At 36.7% G+C, this 15,556-nt stretch overlaps 1 pseudogene; it reads left to right on the forward strand.

The window, feature by feature from the left end:
• LOC149546136 (putative folate-biopterin transporter 6) overlaps positions 1-15,556 on the forward strand; it is a 151,541-nt pseudogene that overhangs the window by 80,944 nt on the left and 55,041 nt on the right.

Genomic DNA, 15,556 nt, shown 5'->3' on the forward strand with positions numbered 1-15,556 from the left:
ATGATAAAATTTATTTCTTATTACAATTGATCTCCATGACCATTTTTCTGGTACATAAAAGAAGCTTTCATCAAACACGAGAAAAAAGTTCATTTGTTTAGATTGAACAGGCTGCAATGTATCTGGGTATGATAAAATGGAATCTTACTTCTTTAACATGAAATCTCAGGTACCAAAGGTGGGCATATTTAGTCATGTGTGGAATTGGTGGATGCCTTTGTCTTTGGGCACTCGCTTTCCTTAAGCAAACACCTTGGGCAGCTGCCTTCTTGATGGCTGCAGCTGCTGTATTTAACGCATTTCCAGATGTTGTGGCAGATGCTTCACTTGCACAGTGTAGCAAAATTGCTCCCACACTTTCAAGTGATTTACAAGTATGAAGTTTGCATAGTGTACTTTGTCTTACATTATTTCATTACACTACTTTTCTTTTTTCAAACTGTAAAACGAGATTCATTCGTTACGATGGTCCTGTTTTTCCTTTTAAACTCTACATAATGTTGGTCAGGAATGTTTTACATCATCGCTAGTAAATCCTAGGAATTAAATTATATGAGGTTTCTATTTTTCTGGCAATTTTTTCGTAGGACAAACATACATTTCAAAGGATTCATTACAGCAATACAGTTTATAGAAATAAAGGAGGGCTCAAAATTTTTTCAAGCTAAAAGAGAAACAAGAACAAATAGAGAAAGGGCATCAGATAGCCCTGTCAAGATCAACCAAGTGATCAAGTTGATGGGACAAGCCGATCGGAAGTTGAATCTTATCAACAATGTTCCAATTACACATGGTCAAAAGCCCACTTCGCCAAACAATCAGCAACACTATTCCTTTCCCTAGGGATATGAGTGAAAGTAATAGACTCCAAAGTACACAAATTATGAATCTAGTCCGCAATCAAAGCTAACTTCCAACTAACAACTTCAGAATGTTGCTGATTCAAAAGACGTATCACCACTTCTGAGTCAAATTCACAGATAAGCCTTCTCCAACCAAGGTCACAAGCATTCTTCACAGCATACAAAATAGCTATGGCCTCCATCAGGTTGTTAGTGTGATGACCTTTATAAATAGAAAACACAAACTGGACATCCCCCTTACTATCTCTACCAACACCACTAATGCCAGCAGAGCCTGGATTTCCCTTGGAAGACCCATCCGTGTTGATTTTAAGAATACCCTGCAGAGGGGCACTCAACTTCCTCACCCTATTTATCTTTCGCAAGGGATGTCTATACATCTTTCTTAGTAGTTTTCCATGTGAGGGGGGAATATTCAGACGATTATTGAAAATATCCTCCCCTAATTCCATGGCCTTAGAAGTGTCACATTTTGCAGAAACAGTTTCCCCCAAAGAATGGAGAATTTTCCACCATAAGTGAGGAACCTCTAAAAACTCATCCTTAAAGATACGATGGTTCCTTTCCAACTAGATATGCCAAATAATAAAGGAAGGTCCAAGAGTCCAGGCAACTTGAAGAAACGAAGTCTTGCAGGAGCCTTACCCCAGCAAGCAAAGAATTCTGCCAGTGAGGAAACATGCCAATAGGATTGCTTCCACACATTCCACCAAGAGTGCAAAATATGTCTAGTGAAAGAGCATTGGAAAAAGAGATGAGAGATATTTTCTTCACTAGTCCGGCATAGAACACACATTGAGGGTGCTTGGAAGCCACGCTTGCATAAATTATCCCACGTAAGGCATTGGCCATGGACCACCAACCACATAAAAAAATTACATTTGGGCTAAGAAAACTTGCACCAGACTTGCTTCCTCCAAGGCATCTGAATGTCCCCCAACGTCTGCCGAAGAAGCTCAACATATCCTGCAGACACTGAAAATTTTCTAGACAAATCTTTGTTGTCTCAAGCAAGAACATCATTACCCACCAAAGTAGTACACTCACGAGACTACAAAATCTGAAGCAACTCCTTCCTATCCTCCTCAAATCCTTCTGAAGGCCATTCAAAAGGGTGTTTCCAACGAAAGGAAGGAGCCAAACCTCTAACACACCCTATCTTATAAAAATCAACTGTGTCCCAACTAGCAGCACTAAAATTTTGATAGAGGGCATGTAGCTAACGATGAGTGGTAAGAATTGGAGGGTGCCCATCCCAAGAGTCAAGCCAAAATAAAGCTTGTGATCCCAAATGACAAATCCAAAAAAGACCGTCTTTAACCAACTGAGCTCCAAACTTTAGTGTATTCCAAATCATGGATCCTCTCCCTTCCAAAGGAAAGCGGTGAACTTCAACCACATCAATATCTAGAAAATACTCATGGGTGAGAATACTAGCCCAAAGTTGATGTTGGTTAGTACACCAACGCCAATAAAGTTTTGCAACGAGAACCTATCCATTTAAAATAGTTGATCGTAAGCCAAGGCCACCCTCCTTCTGAGGTCTACACACTATTTCCCGTTTAACCAGACTTCATTTAGAAGTTGAAAAGTGCCCACTCCAAAGGAATTGATGGGACAGAGCATCAAATTCCTGAAGAAAATACATAGGAGCAGCCTAAACAAAACACCTGTAAATAGGAAGGGCTTGAATAACCGATTTTAATAGAGTCAGGCGAGCAGTAGTTGATAGCTATCGATGAGTCCAACGATTAACCTTTTGTCGTAGTTTATCAAGAAAAACTTGCCAGGAAGATCTAGGATGTCTACCAGTAGTAAGAGGAATACCCAAATAAACAAAGGGAAGAGACCAAATCTAAAACCTCAAAATAGCAGCAATACGCCTCTAAATAGCCTGGGAGTATTGAAGAAAAAATGGAGGATTTGTTCTCATTAACTTTCTTTCGCGAAGCTACAAGATACACATCCAAAGCATGCCTAAAAGAAGTAGCTTTCTAAAGACAGGCATGTCCCATAAATGAAGTATCATCCACAAACTAAAGATGTGAAATAAGAGGCAAGCCAACACCCCATTTCCACCCATGAATCAAACCCTGGTGAGCACAAAGCTTAAGAAAGCGGCGCAAGCCCTCAACGAGAATGATAAAGAGATAAGGTGTAATAGGATCCCCTTGGCGAAGTCCTCTAGAGGCACCAAAGGGCTCTAAAGGAACACCATTCACTAAAACAGCAAAAGAAGCTGAAGTAACACAACTCATAATCCAGTTCACCCATTTTTCACAAAAACCAAACGCCAAGAGGATCTTTTGGAGAAAACTTCATTTGACTCTGTCATAAGCCTTAGCCATATCCAACTTATTGAACATAGCTCACTCTTTTGATGTATGCATAGAATGAATAACTTCAGAAGCAATAAAAATTCCATCAAGAATTTTCTTACTAGCCACAAAACTGCCTTGTTCCTCTCAAATCACAACTAGAAGGCATATCTTGAGTCTGTCAGCAATCAATTTAGTGATAATTTTGTACACAACATTACAAAGAGCAATGGGACGAAAGAAATCAAGATTTTCAGCACCTTCTTTCTTAGGGATAAGAGTCAGTAAAGTACAGTTCAATGCATGAAGCATTTTCTTATTATGAAGGGATTCCTTAACCACCTCCAAGAGATGCATATTAATAATTTTCCAAAATTCGTGAAAGAATTCCACAGGGAAGCCATCTAGGCCTGGAGCTTTACCTTTATTCATCCCAAACACAACCTCTTCAAGTTCAGATATCAAAATTGGATGAAGAAGAGAATCATTCATAGCATTAGTGATAAGAGAAGGAATGCATTAAAGGATTAAGTTCTCTTCCTCAACTGCAGGCTGAGAATCCTCAGTAAAAACGTTAGAATAAAATTGAAGGGCTTCCTTGGTCATAGCAGACTGAGAAGAAATCTTAAGTCCTTCAGTAGTAACAAGAAAAGAAATATACCCTTTATTACAATGAGCCTGAACAGAATGATGAAAAAAAGCAGTATTTCTATCCCCTTCCTGCAACCAATCAATGCAAGTCTTTTGTTTCCAGTAAATCTCTTCCCGAAGTTCCCATTCTTCCACATCTTGCATAGCCTGGGATTCAACCCTGGCAAGAGCCTCTGTAAGCCCAGAGTCCCTAATTTGGTGAATAATCACTGCAAGATGATTTAGAGCATTGCTCTTTCTAGATTGAAGGTTCCCAAAGCAAGAAGTATTCCATCTCTTAAGATGATATTTGACATAATTAAGTTTCTACTCAAAGACAAACATAGCCGTGCCATAAGTTGGGCCACCCTCTCTCCACCACTTAGCCACTAAATCATAAAGGGACGAGTCTCAGAGCCACATAAGCTGGAACCTAAAAGAAGAGTTCTTAGGGAGTGCAACAGGGGAAGAAGAGAACTTAATCGGCCAATGATCAAAACCTTTCCAATCAAGAATTTCAGAACTCGTAATTAGGCCACCACCAACCCAATAACATGAAACAAGAAACCTATCCAAACGTTTTGAGATAGCTTCCTGACCACTCCATCTATTGTTCCAAGTGAAAACCCCATTTGAAGGCTTAACATCAATAACAGAAAGAACATCCACCTAGGCTTGAAAAAGATCAAAAGCAAGGCCAAGCCTAGGCCAACCTCCTCTTTTCTCCTCAAGACTTAAAATAGAATTAAAATCACCTCGTAAAATCCAAGGAAAATAAGGAGCACAGGAACGCACATACCTAATGTGATCCCAACGATGAATCTTCCCACGAATGTCAATAGGGGCATAAATATTTGTCACAAGAATAGTCTCACCAGAGTCCAAGGCAATAGCCACCATAGAGATTGAATAATGACCAGAAATCCACCAAAAGGGAGAAATCTTTCGAGGGTCCTAGAACAAAGCCAAACCTCTAGAATTCCCTTGTGAACCAATACTTTGACAGTGACCAGCATACCAAATGCATGGAGCATGTTGATGCATAACGTCAACAGAAACCTTAGTCTCTTGAACACAAAAGACATCCGGAGAATGAATTTCAATCAAATCATGAATAGCTTTTTGACGACAGGTGCTATTCAAACCCCTCACATTCCAAGAGAGAATGACCATTGAGGGGTTTGAGAAAAGTGAACATCAATAGGTTTAACAAACCCAGATTCCACCAACAGATCTCTAGTCATTTTTATCTTTTCAAGGTCTGTCTTCTGCCCTTTTGAGGAGCTATCGGCAAGACTTTTCTTAAGGGGTCATTGTTAAACTCCCAATCTATGACATGAACCCTTATTTTGGGAGGAAACTAAAACTTCTCTACCTAAATCTACCAAAACAATGTCATCCTCTATGGAATTATTTAAAGTCACCTAAGCCACTTGTTGTCCCTAAATAGCTTGAACTGGTTCTAGTTCAAGAGCTGCTACAACCTCTATACTAACCCCAACACTATTAGAAGTGGCCACATGCAGGACCCCTTCTTCCAAAGCTAAATTCTCCAGCACCTCAAACCTATTAAAGCTTCCATCTGTCTATCTATCCTTGAATGGTTTCTTCTGACCTCGTCTTTTAGCCTTAGTTTTAACAGGTACAAATCCTTGTCCTTTCTTTGAGGTTCAGTCATCATGGGAGCTTTCCCTTTGTCCTCTTTACCTAGAGGAGGAGGTGTCGAAGAGGGGGAACGAGCTTCCTTACAAACTTTAGGACAATGTCGTATGAGATGGCCATACTCATGACAAAACTGACATCCAAAAGGTAGAGATTCATAATCTAGTTGCTGAATCCATGATGAAGATCCCAAACAAATTTCCATCGAATCCGGCAGGGGATTATTTAGATCTATCTCAACACAAATTCGGGCAAAAGAAATCACCTTTTTATCAAGGGTTTCTATAGCAACTACCCTAGGCTTTCCCAAGAGACGAGCAATTTTATGTAAAATGTCTTCTTGCCAAAACTCCAAGGGGAGGCGAGGTAGACGAACCCAAAAAGGAACTCGAGAAGGCATCTCTTCAGCTGAATTAAAACCTGCATGCCATGGTTCAATAAATAATCCAACCTGATTATAAAAATATGGGCGACCTTCAAAAACTCTATTGCAATCTGCAATATTCAAGAAAATAACCATAAAATAGCTATTTGCCACAAGCATAATGTCCATATCTCCTTCAATCTGCCAAGAACGCTAGATCCAAGCCTCAAGAGTGGACAAAGGAATACGAATACCAAGAAACTTATAGATTAGAGCATGTCTACTTCAATATGAGACATCTTCCACCAAATCAAGAGGAATGACCAAAACTAGGCAATCTTGGGTTCTAGGAAGACACCCATTGACCTTCTTCATATTAGGACCAGCACTCGTATAAAATGTATCTGCTTGCTGTGCATGCATGCTTGAAGAGGACCCATTATGAGCCTTGTCCATGCGAGAAAGATCCACAACTAATGCCATAGAAATCTTTGCCATTCAAAGATTGAAGCCAAGAAAACAAACAAAAACCAAAACAGCTGCCAGCAAACTGAAAAAGTCCCCGCAGATGCCAAACAGAAACAAAACCCACTGCAATAAACAAAAAACTACTCTACTGCTGAAATGCTTCCACAAAACCCCTACATGCAAACTTGCAACCAAGCTAGGGCCTGCCTGAGGGCTTTACTCATTATCGGAGCATCACTCAATTGACAGTTGAGCAATACAGTTTATAACTTTATATGATGTCTTGACACATAACAAAGCCTTACCTTATGGGTTATTCATTTGTGCACACATTCTAATTTTAATACAATCCACTTCCTGTACCCATACCCATGCCCCCATCTTTCCAAATAACCATGCCATTGATATATGAATTCATCATTTCATTATAACTATACAAATTCCACCCAAAAAATATGCAACCAGTGTCATAAAATCATCTGTTTATTTGTAGTATAAGATTTCTCTACAAGTTCCATTAAAAAAATTTGGGCTCCCAACTTTAAAGCTCAAATAGGATATACATCTCTAATAAGCTGAACTGTCTTAATTCAATTTCACGTGTGGCTTAATATAGTTAAGCTAGATTAGCTTGTACTGAAATTGAAGAGATCATAGTAATTGTTTGAACATGTAATTTTGTTCTAATTTGTGGTTTCATTTACAATTTAACATTGTAAACATTTTAATAAATGCATCTTCTGCCTCCACTTCTGAACTTTGGAATGAAATATTGAATTTTAAATTGAATAACATTTAATTTTTCAATCTTGTGAATATCATGTATCATATGCTGCAGCACTAAATGACAAAATCTGTAATGGAATAGAACTAGTAAATTTGGCATTCATATTTATGCCCCCAACTGACAAAGACAAGAGACCCATCATTTCAGCTCTTGCTCCTATATCAAATGGATAGTGGAATCTAAACCACAAGCAGCAAATCATCTTTTCATTCACAGTAAACTTCTAGTTATTCAAGGATCCTAAATATTGGAGAACAAGAATTCTATTTTTGAGATCTTTTTAGCTATTTGACAATTTGTTATAGGCTCAGGGCACTGAAATCTTCCCGTTGGGCTCCTTGCTTACATGCAGGAGTTCAGACTGATAAAATAGGAGTTTCTCTAACTAAACCGCATATAGACTTCACAAATTCAGTTGGAACTCTCTTCATTTTGTAAATGGATCATGTTTTCTCACACATCAATATAGTTCTATGTTCTAAGGATCGCCTCCATAAGCACATTGCTAGGTCGTACAATTGGGTCTAGGAAGCCACACAAATTTTTAAATTCTGAAGCATATAGAGAATTAAGTCATCTTGAATCATAAATTAAGTGTTTACAATTGATTACCATGTTGTAAATGTGTAGATATGATAAAATGAATCCTGGCACAAGAGAATCTACTGCACAAACAATCTAACAGATATTTAATTTTCCTTGTGTCCTGGCAGAGGCATAGTAAAGTTCAAGACTTACTAACTCTCTACAGTTTCCCGTATTTTTCCAGCTAAAATTACTACCGTGTGGTAGCAGCCACTAGTTTTACATGTTCATGGCATTGACAAGTGCATCTATACAATAATAGATGCGATAAGTTTGGTTGAACATTTTCATATTTCCGCATTTAATATTTATGTAGCATACTCATCATGGAGTGCTTGTTGGAGTGCCTGCCATGCAAAGACAGTTAATGATATAGACCTTGATACTCAAATGTGTTTGGGGATGCATGGACTGAGAAGAAACTCGCAATGTCAAACCTGATATGTAAAATAAAACAAATAGTGTTCTTAAATCTTTGTATAAGCTGACCTAACAGAAGAAAGACTTGGATAAGAAATGAGAAAAATCTTTGAAATAAGGATCTGTGACTAAAAATAGTTGTTTCTTTCCAAAGTGAAAAATCCATATAGTCAAGTTATTGCACTCTATGAGCAAGAGAAGACTATGGTCTAGACTCTAAAGCTGAACGAAATAAGAGATAATATTTCCAAGAATATATTGTAGGTACCAAGTATATTTTAAGACTTGATTTGTGTGTGTTACATCATGCAGAGACTAGCTATGGGGAGTTTGGCAGTTGGGGCTTTGGTTGGAGATGGTGTTTTGGGAGCAGCAGTTTATAGCTTGGGACCACAACATTCTTATCTTTTAGTTTCAGTTGCACCACTTCTGCTTATTGTTGCGGCATTGGCCCTTTCAGAGCACCGTTTGCCTAACACAGTGCTTAGTTCTCAATTCAAAGCACTGATGCATACTGTTCAGCTTTTTGGGAAAACTCTGCGAGATCCTATTCTTTGGAGGCCTGCACTCTATATTTATCTTTCACAGGTTTTTTTCCAAATCAATAAATCCCAGATATAGGATTTCTAATAACTGAAACATCCATTTTTCAATTATGTAAGAAATGGCTCTCCTGATTTATTATCCAGGATCAAAATTAATGAAATAGCCTGTTTCTTAATCTTTGGGATTGATATCATTGCTTGTCTTATTACCTTTTCATAGTTTGGTTTTACTGCCTAACCTTTTAAATTTCAATATCTGCTTATTCTAAAATTTATGATTACTTACGCAGGGTTCCTTGTGCCCAGATATTTCTGAGGCTATGTTTTTCTGGCTTACAGATCCTGTTGCAGGTCCTGGCTTTGGTGAAGAATTTATGGGTTTTGTGAGTGCAGTTGGAAAGGTGGCAATGATTATTGGTGTTGTTTGTTACAATCATTGACTCCAGCATCACAGTCTGAGGAAGATGTTTCTTTGGCCTAGGGTACCTTCTATTCCTTCTATTCCTTCGATGTTTCTTTGGCCTAGGGTACCTTCTATGCCTAATGCAGATAAATGATGTGACCAACTGTCCTCTTGGGAAATAGAAAAACAAGATAATAAAAATTTCCATGACAAAGACCCCACTTATCCTTTTTGATGAAGAAATAAAGAAGGAAGGTACATATCAAACAACCTTCAATAATGGATCTCATGTGACCATAACTAGTTTTTTTCCCCTTAACTAATGCATCTGATACTAGTTAAAAGAACACGAGATTTCTATTGGAGGAAAAAAATTACAAAGGGAAATATCCTCCAAAAACAGCCGCTGCAGAAACATGTGCACTCTGCTTCAGCCCCTTGCCTTTTTTCTGTTACTTGGTCACATTAGTTCACTTTTTCTCATCATTAGATCTTTTGTGATGCATGCACTGCCTGGATTCTACTAATTTTTTCACCCTTATGGTGCCTCATTCTTACATTATGTGTTTGCTGGATTGGAGAGAAGGTCAAGATATTCTCTGAATTTGATTCTTTTTGCTGCTACAGTTCTCCCCTTTGTAAATGATATCAGAAAATTTTTCATTGCTCCTTTATCAGTCAAAGAGGAGAAAGACCCTAAATTTTCAAAGTGGTCTATGAATGGCTTGCATGCATATAAATAACTGATCTACTAATTTAAATCAAACTGAAAAATTGCGCAAGACTCCCCTTGATCCCCTATTTAGATTAATGAAGCCCTTCCGCCTTTATGCAATGTGCAATGCCAAAAGGACATTTGTACTACCCTCTTATTGCATCTAGTTTAGTTTTAGGTTCCATTAGCCTATTCCCGGGTTTCATAGACTAAGTGGATATGGTTACAGGACTCAATGTGCTGGGGAGAGCTCTGGTAGATGTTTCCAGAGTATTCTAGCAAAGTCTGTATTTTTAGCCTATGGCTATTTTAGTAAGTATTATTTTTTGTGCTTGGTCTTGGCTTCTATCTTTTCTCAGTTCACGTGCAGTGCTTTTCAATTCAGTGCCTTGGCGAGTTCTAACATTTCCAGGTTGATGTTTGGTTTATGACACTTCAGTTCTTTTATAAAGTTACTTTATAGTTCAACTGTAGGTGATGTGTTGATTAGAAGTGTTCAAGTTCTTTTATAAAGTTAATAATTTAAGTGAAGGTGATGTGTTCACTAAAAGTGTTCTCCCATTTCAACACTACGGTAAGTGGTAACTTAAAGTTTCTTTTAAAAGGCAAGTATGGACTTCCAAATGTGATGCCAATGGAAGAAGGTACTCTAATATATCTTGCCTCCTAAAGCGATGCCAAGATTGAAGGATGAAATGATGTGTTTTAAAGATTTTTCTATGAGCTCAAGAAAAGCGTCAAACCAATTAGGGGTTATTTCATGTTGCTTTCAAACTGAAACTAAAGGTAAAAAATACAATTGTATGCAAGTTGCCTAATTTGTCTTGCACTAAACTAAAAGTTTGAGATCTCAATTAGATATGGACACAATTACATGGGGACACATCCCATCCCCAAGCCTCACATCTCCATCCCCTTGGCATTTCCAAGACAGCAGGATGCAAAGGGGACATCCCCCCTACAATCCTCAATTAGCAGAAATTGTTCAAAATAGAAGGAGAAGTCCCCTGCCATTGGGGAGCTAGTCATCTCCAAAATGGCTAGGGGATGTTTTGGGGATGGTTAGCCATACCCAAACATTAAAGGATGTTTCTTGCCTTAAAATACAAAAAAAATTAAATTAAATCTTGTTTGCTTCTATAACTCCGTATTAGAATCAAATCAATGTATTCAAATTTCAAATGTTTGAGAATCAAATATATGAGAATTCAAAACAACTATCTAATTTAAAATGTATGAGAGTCTAATATATTCAACGAAATGCACATTAAAAATTATTGTTGCTTAATTTTCTAAGGCATGCCAAGCCGAAATCTCAATACTATGCTTGAAAACTTTCATTCTTGTGTTTTGAAATTTAAAAAAAAATGCACTATTTTATTTCATTGTATGATTGTATTTTATTTTCTCTAAAAATGTTTACCATTTGGCGCTAGCCATTATGACTACCATTGGATGATCCATTTCTGCCGAAGGGTGATAGTGGCCCAAATCGTTCTAAGTCTTTAGATATTGATAGCCAAAATTAGGCTTACTTTCATAGACTATTGTATTTTGATGTTTGTGACTGCTATTATAATGTGTTTTTAAAATTGATTATGCTTTTATACCACTTCTCTAATGATTTGATTACATATCAATAGTGTTGTTATCAATTACTAACATATTTCTCACTCTTTCCCTGATACACACACACACACCCCTTACTATCCCCTATCATCCCCTATTTTTGGCCCTCGGATACACATTCTCTGTCACCCCTTTGTCTCCGTCCCCAAACTTTCGTGGAACATATTAGAATATTATTATTTTATTACTTTAAAGGTCAATTATGTAATACATTTAATTACTTGTAGAGAAGATCATTTGTATGATGTTCTTAAGTTTCTTATTAGAAACATTTAACTTTCTATTTTGTACATTTGTAAAATTCGTTATAATGATCTCTTCAATCATTTATTAAAACAACAATAATTTTAACAATTACCTGTGTAGTATGGTATCAAAGCAAAGTCTACTTTCGAAAAAATTATAATTTCTCAAATGAAGTTCTCGTCTAAAAAAATTCGAAAATCATTTTTGGGATTTGTTCATTTATTGTTTTCCTAAAAAAATTGATTTTCAAAAAAGAAAAATTTGGAAAAGTTTACTTAGTTTTACTAGCTTAAACTTGCAAGGGTTTTCTTTTGAAAATTTCATGGCCATTTTTATCTGCAAATCGCATCTAGGTGCCATTTTTCTTTTGTAGGATTGTGGATAATTTTTTTTACAGAACCTCTTTTTCCTATTGTGTGTGTGGCCTTCCCTCTACAATCCATGTATTTTTTATTCCTATAGTTCAGATCCTGTGAAGTTTTTTTCTGCTACAATGACGTCAGTCTTTGCTAGGCAAAATCCTTTTTGCAATCCATGTTTCTCTTCCTTGCAACTCGTGCAGCATTTGGATTTCCTCGACTCACGCAACGCTATTAAAATTACCTAAAATCTTTTTTTTCTACAATGACATTTCTTTTGGAAAGGATTCTTCTCAGTTCTTTGACCCATTTTTGGTCGATTTTCGACACCAGCTGGCGTTTATATACAACCCTATACCTTTTGCAACTAGGATTTATTCCTCTTTTTATAGGAATCCACCATTTTTGCACAAACCCTGCAATTTTTTCCACCTGACTAGGGTTTCATTCAAAGCCCTTTTTTTTGGTACCAATTTGAAAACCAAATTGCACATTCTTCGTGGGTTCTTTGAAATCAATTGGATCGGTCTCAAAAAAATTTGGTCACCTCGATTTTTGTGCCAATGGATTTAAAAATTCCTTCATATCTTTCTCAATTTTTTGCAAGGATTTCTAGGTTTTCTAATTTTTTAGGGTTAGCTGAAATTTTTTCTCATCTATGCCAGTTGTACTTCATTTTTTGAAGTCTCTAATTCCTAGTTACCCTGGTACGCCCTAGCCCCTGTGAACCATGCCTGGGTACGAATTGATACCTCGTCCTAGACTAGTTCACCTATTGGTCCGAACAAGGACCAAAAATCAAGGACCTTGTGCAAACTTGCTAGTTGTCAAATCAAACCCGGGCAAACCATGCTCAAGCATGTCAAACCAAGCATGAACTTCAATTAACTAGGACATGTGGACATCAATTAAGTGACACCTTTCTACAAATTTTATAAATTTTGACATCCTTAACCCTAAAAGGTGCCAATGAAAGGATTATAATGCCTTCTAATTCTCAGTGGTGGTGTGCAACTAGGTTATTTGTGTTGATAAATATTTTTTTAATCCATTAGTTGAACTTGAAACAATGATACTTGAACTTGTTATAATTTAATTTTAATGTTTTGAACCTTTGAATTTGAACTTGAAGTATATGATGGTATGATCACTATTCATGATGCTATGATTACAAGTTTTAAATTTTATGGTGTTTTTTTGGTTTAAATCATATGATTCTATGATACTGTGACATTCTAATTTTGACTCATGCTTTTACACTTCATAAGTATGTGTATATATTAAAAAAAAAATTACATGTTTTTGTACGAACAAATCCAAACCCTTTCCAAAAAATTTCTCTACCAGTGAACCGGTTCTTCGAATTCGAACTTCAAATTGAACTCGAACCAATAACTAAGCTTTACTTGTATTTGCCTCTGTTCTTGCATTGGGATTCATGTTTTTGAATTCGTCCAACCACTTCTCTATTTCTCATTTTTTGTGCATTGGTAAATGTGCAAGATGATGTCACTGACCAACTTAATGTTTAAGGGTAATCGACGATTCAACGACAAGAATTATCACACCTAGAAGAAATGCATGCTAACAATCATTGGATTTCATCGACTTGGGTCAATTTTTTGGGTGCAGAAACTTGTCCTACCACTATACATGCAAATATGGACAAGTTTGATGGTCGAAATCAAGAAGTTTTCATGCTTCTCAAGCTCTCTATCACAGACGATCAATTTCCTCAAATTGCTTCTACCAAGTCTGCAACAAACATCTAGCAACATTTGAAGGAGTTACATGAGACATCCGACAAAAGTCGAGCATTCATTTTGAAGAACCAATTGTTCTCCATCATGATGGATGAATGGATGTCCTTACAGGAGCATCTCAAGACAATTAAGGACATTGGTCAGACAATGGAGGAAGAAGATATGGTAGTTATCACCTTGAAGAGTTGATCTAGGTGGATCCAAAGAACTTGAAAAATTTATAGTCTCATAATCTCACAGTATCAACATCAATGACTAGAGCTTGATGATATGATCTTGATGCAATTTGAATCGCGTTGAAAAGAGATCATGGTGAAAAGTTATGCTTGGTCAAAGTCTAGGTCAAACTAGTGAACCAAAGGTTCACTTTATAAAAAAAGAGGTGAAATTTGACCATCTTAAAAGTGGTCAACAATAGGTTTCATATTGAAGAGCTCATTGGGATCTTTTCAACGCATTTTGAATGGACAAAATCCGAGTTCCAAAAGTTATGGCAATCGAGAGCTTTCCAATGCATTTTGAACGGACGAAATCCAAGTTCATATGCAAAAGTTATGGCGAAACAAAGTTTCCAAAAGAATAAAATAAAATCAAGTTGTTAGTGATGATGTCAACATGACGGTTGTGGGAAATGTGACATTGCAAGTTGGTCTTGTTTAAAAATGGTCTTTATCGAAGTTGAACCCCAAACCTACCAAACTTGCTAATGTCTCCTAAACCACTACACCATGCATTCAACTTTGGTAAAGACATGCATGTTATTTTATTTAACGTGTAATAACTGCTCATTGACGTTTTTGGCTACAACCAAGGACAATCGAACCATCCATTTCATGCATTAGTCTATTATGCCACGTTGATTTTCAGGATTTCAAAGTTTGTTGCATGAGATGGTTTTGTTGTTATTTGGAAAATAGTACATGCTATATTGGAGATCAAACCTCTAACCATCCAGCTCCTATAATTACTCTCTACCATTACACTATTTGTTAATTCAAATATTGTCTACCGGCATCTCTTATTCAAAATTGTTTAGCCCCCAGGCTTATTTAAATAAGGGTTATTGTTAAAACTAACCTTTATTTATGAGATGGGGATAAGATTTTTCATTAGAAAAGGATAAAAATCACCATGTAAAGGGAGTTACAAGGTTGTTAAGTTGTTGTCACCTGATTTAGTTAATTTTTATGTATTTAAATGGGTGATAACCCTCTTGTAAAGCCATGGGAGTTTGGAGAATTTCAGTGGACAGAAATTTTGTAAAGGAATAAATTTTCCTTGTGAGAGATTGTAAGAACGAGAGCATTGTGTATTGTCTTCAAGTGCATAGAAGAGACTGTGAATGCTCGAAGCTTGAATTCTATAACAAAGTGTTTTGCTTTGCAGAATTAATAAAGCGGTCCACCAATTAAGAAGCGGACCCAGAGACGTAATCGTACCCAAACAAACTCCGTATCAAATTGTTTGTGTCTCTTTATTCTCTTTCTTATTCTCTCATCCGTTTAAGTTTCTTTTATATTATTCTCTTTTGTGTACATTAAACACATTATTTAATTAAGTGTTTAAGCATGATTTTTCTTGTAATTTCAAGGTTTAAAATACATATCATGCAATTACTGCCTAGATCAGGGATTAAATCTATATTTGGATTAAAGTTATCAAACTTGTAAATCCTAGTTTATAGATTAAGAGTACCAAAAATCTTATGAGCACTAGTGTTGATATCAAATTTCAAAAGATATGCACCAGACTACTACAACAAGATCGTTGGAAACAACAGTTTGGTAGTAGTGCCACCT

The sequence above is a fragment of the Cupressus sempervirens genome, chromosome 7 (genome assembly GCF_028749045.1).
Source record: "Cupressus sempervirens isolate cs-2001-9-10 chromosome 7, ASM2874904v1, whole genome shotgun sequence".
NCBI lineage: Eukaryota > Viridiplantae > Streptophyta > Pinopsida > Cupressales > Cupressaceae > Cupressus > Cupressus sempervirens.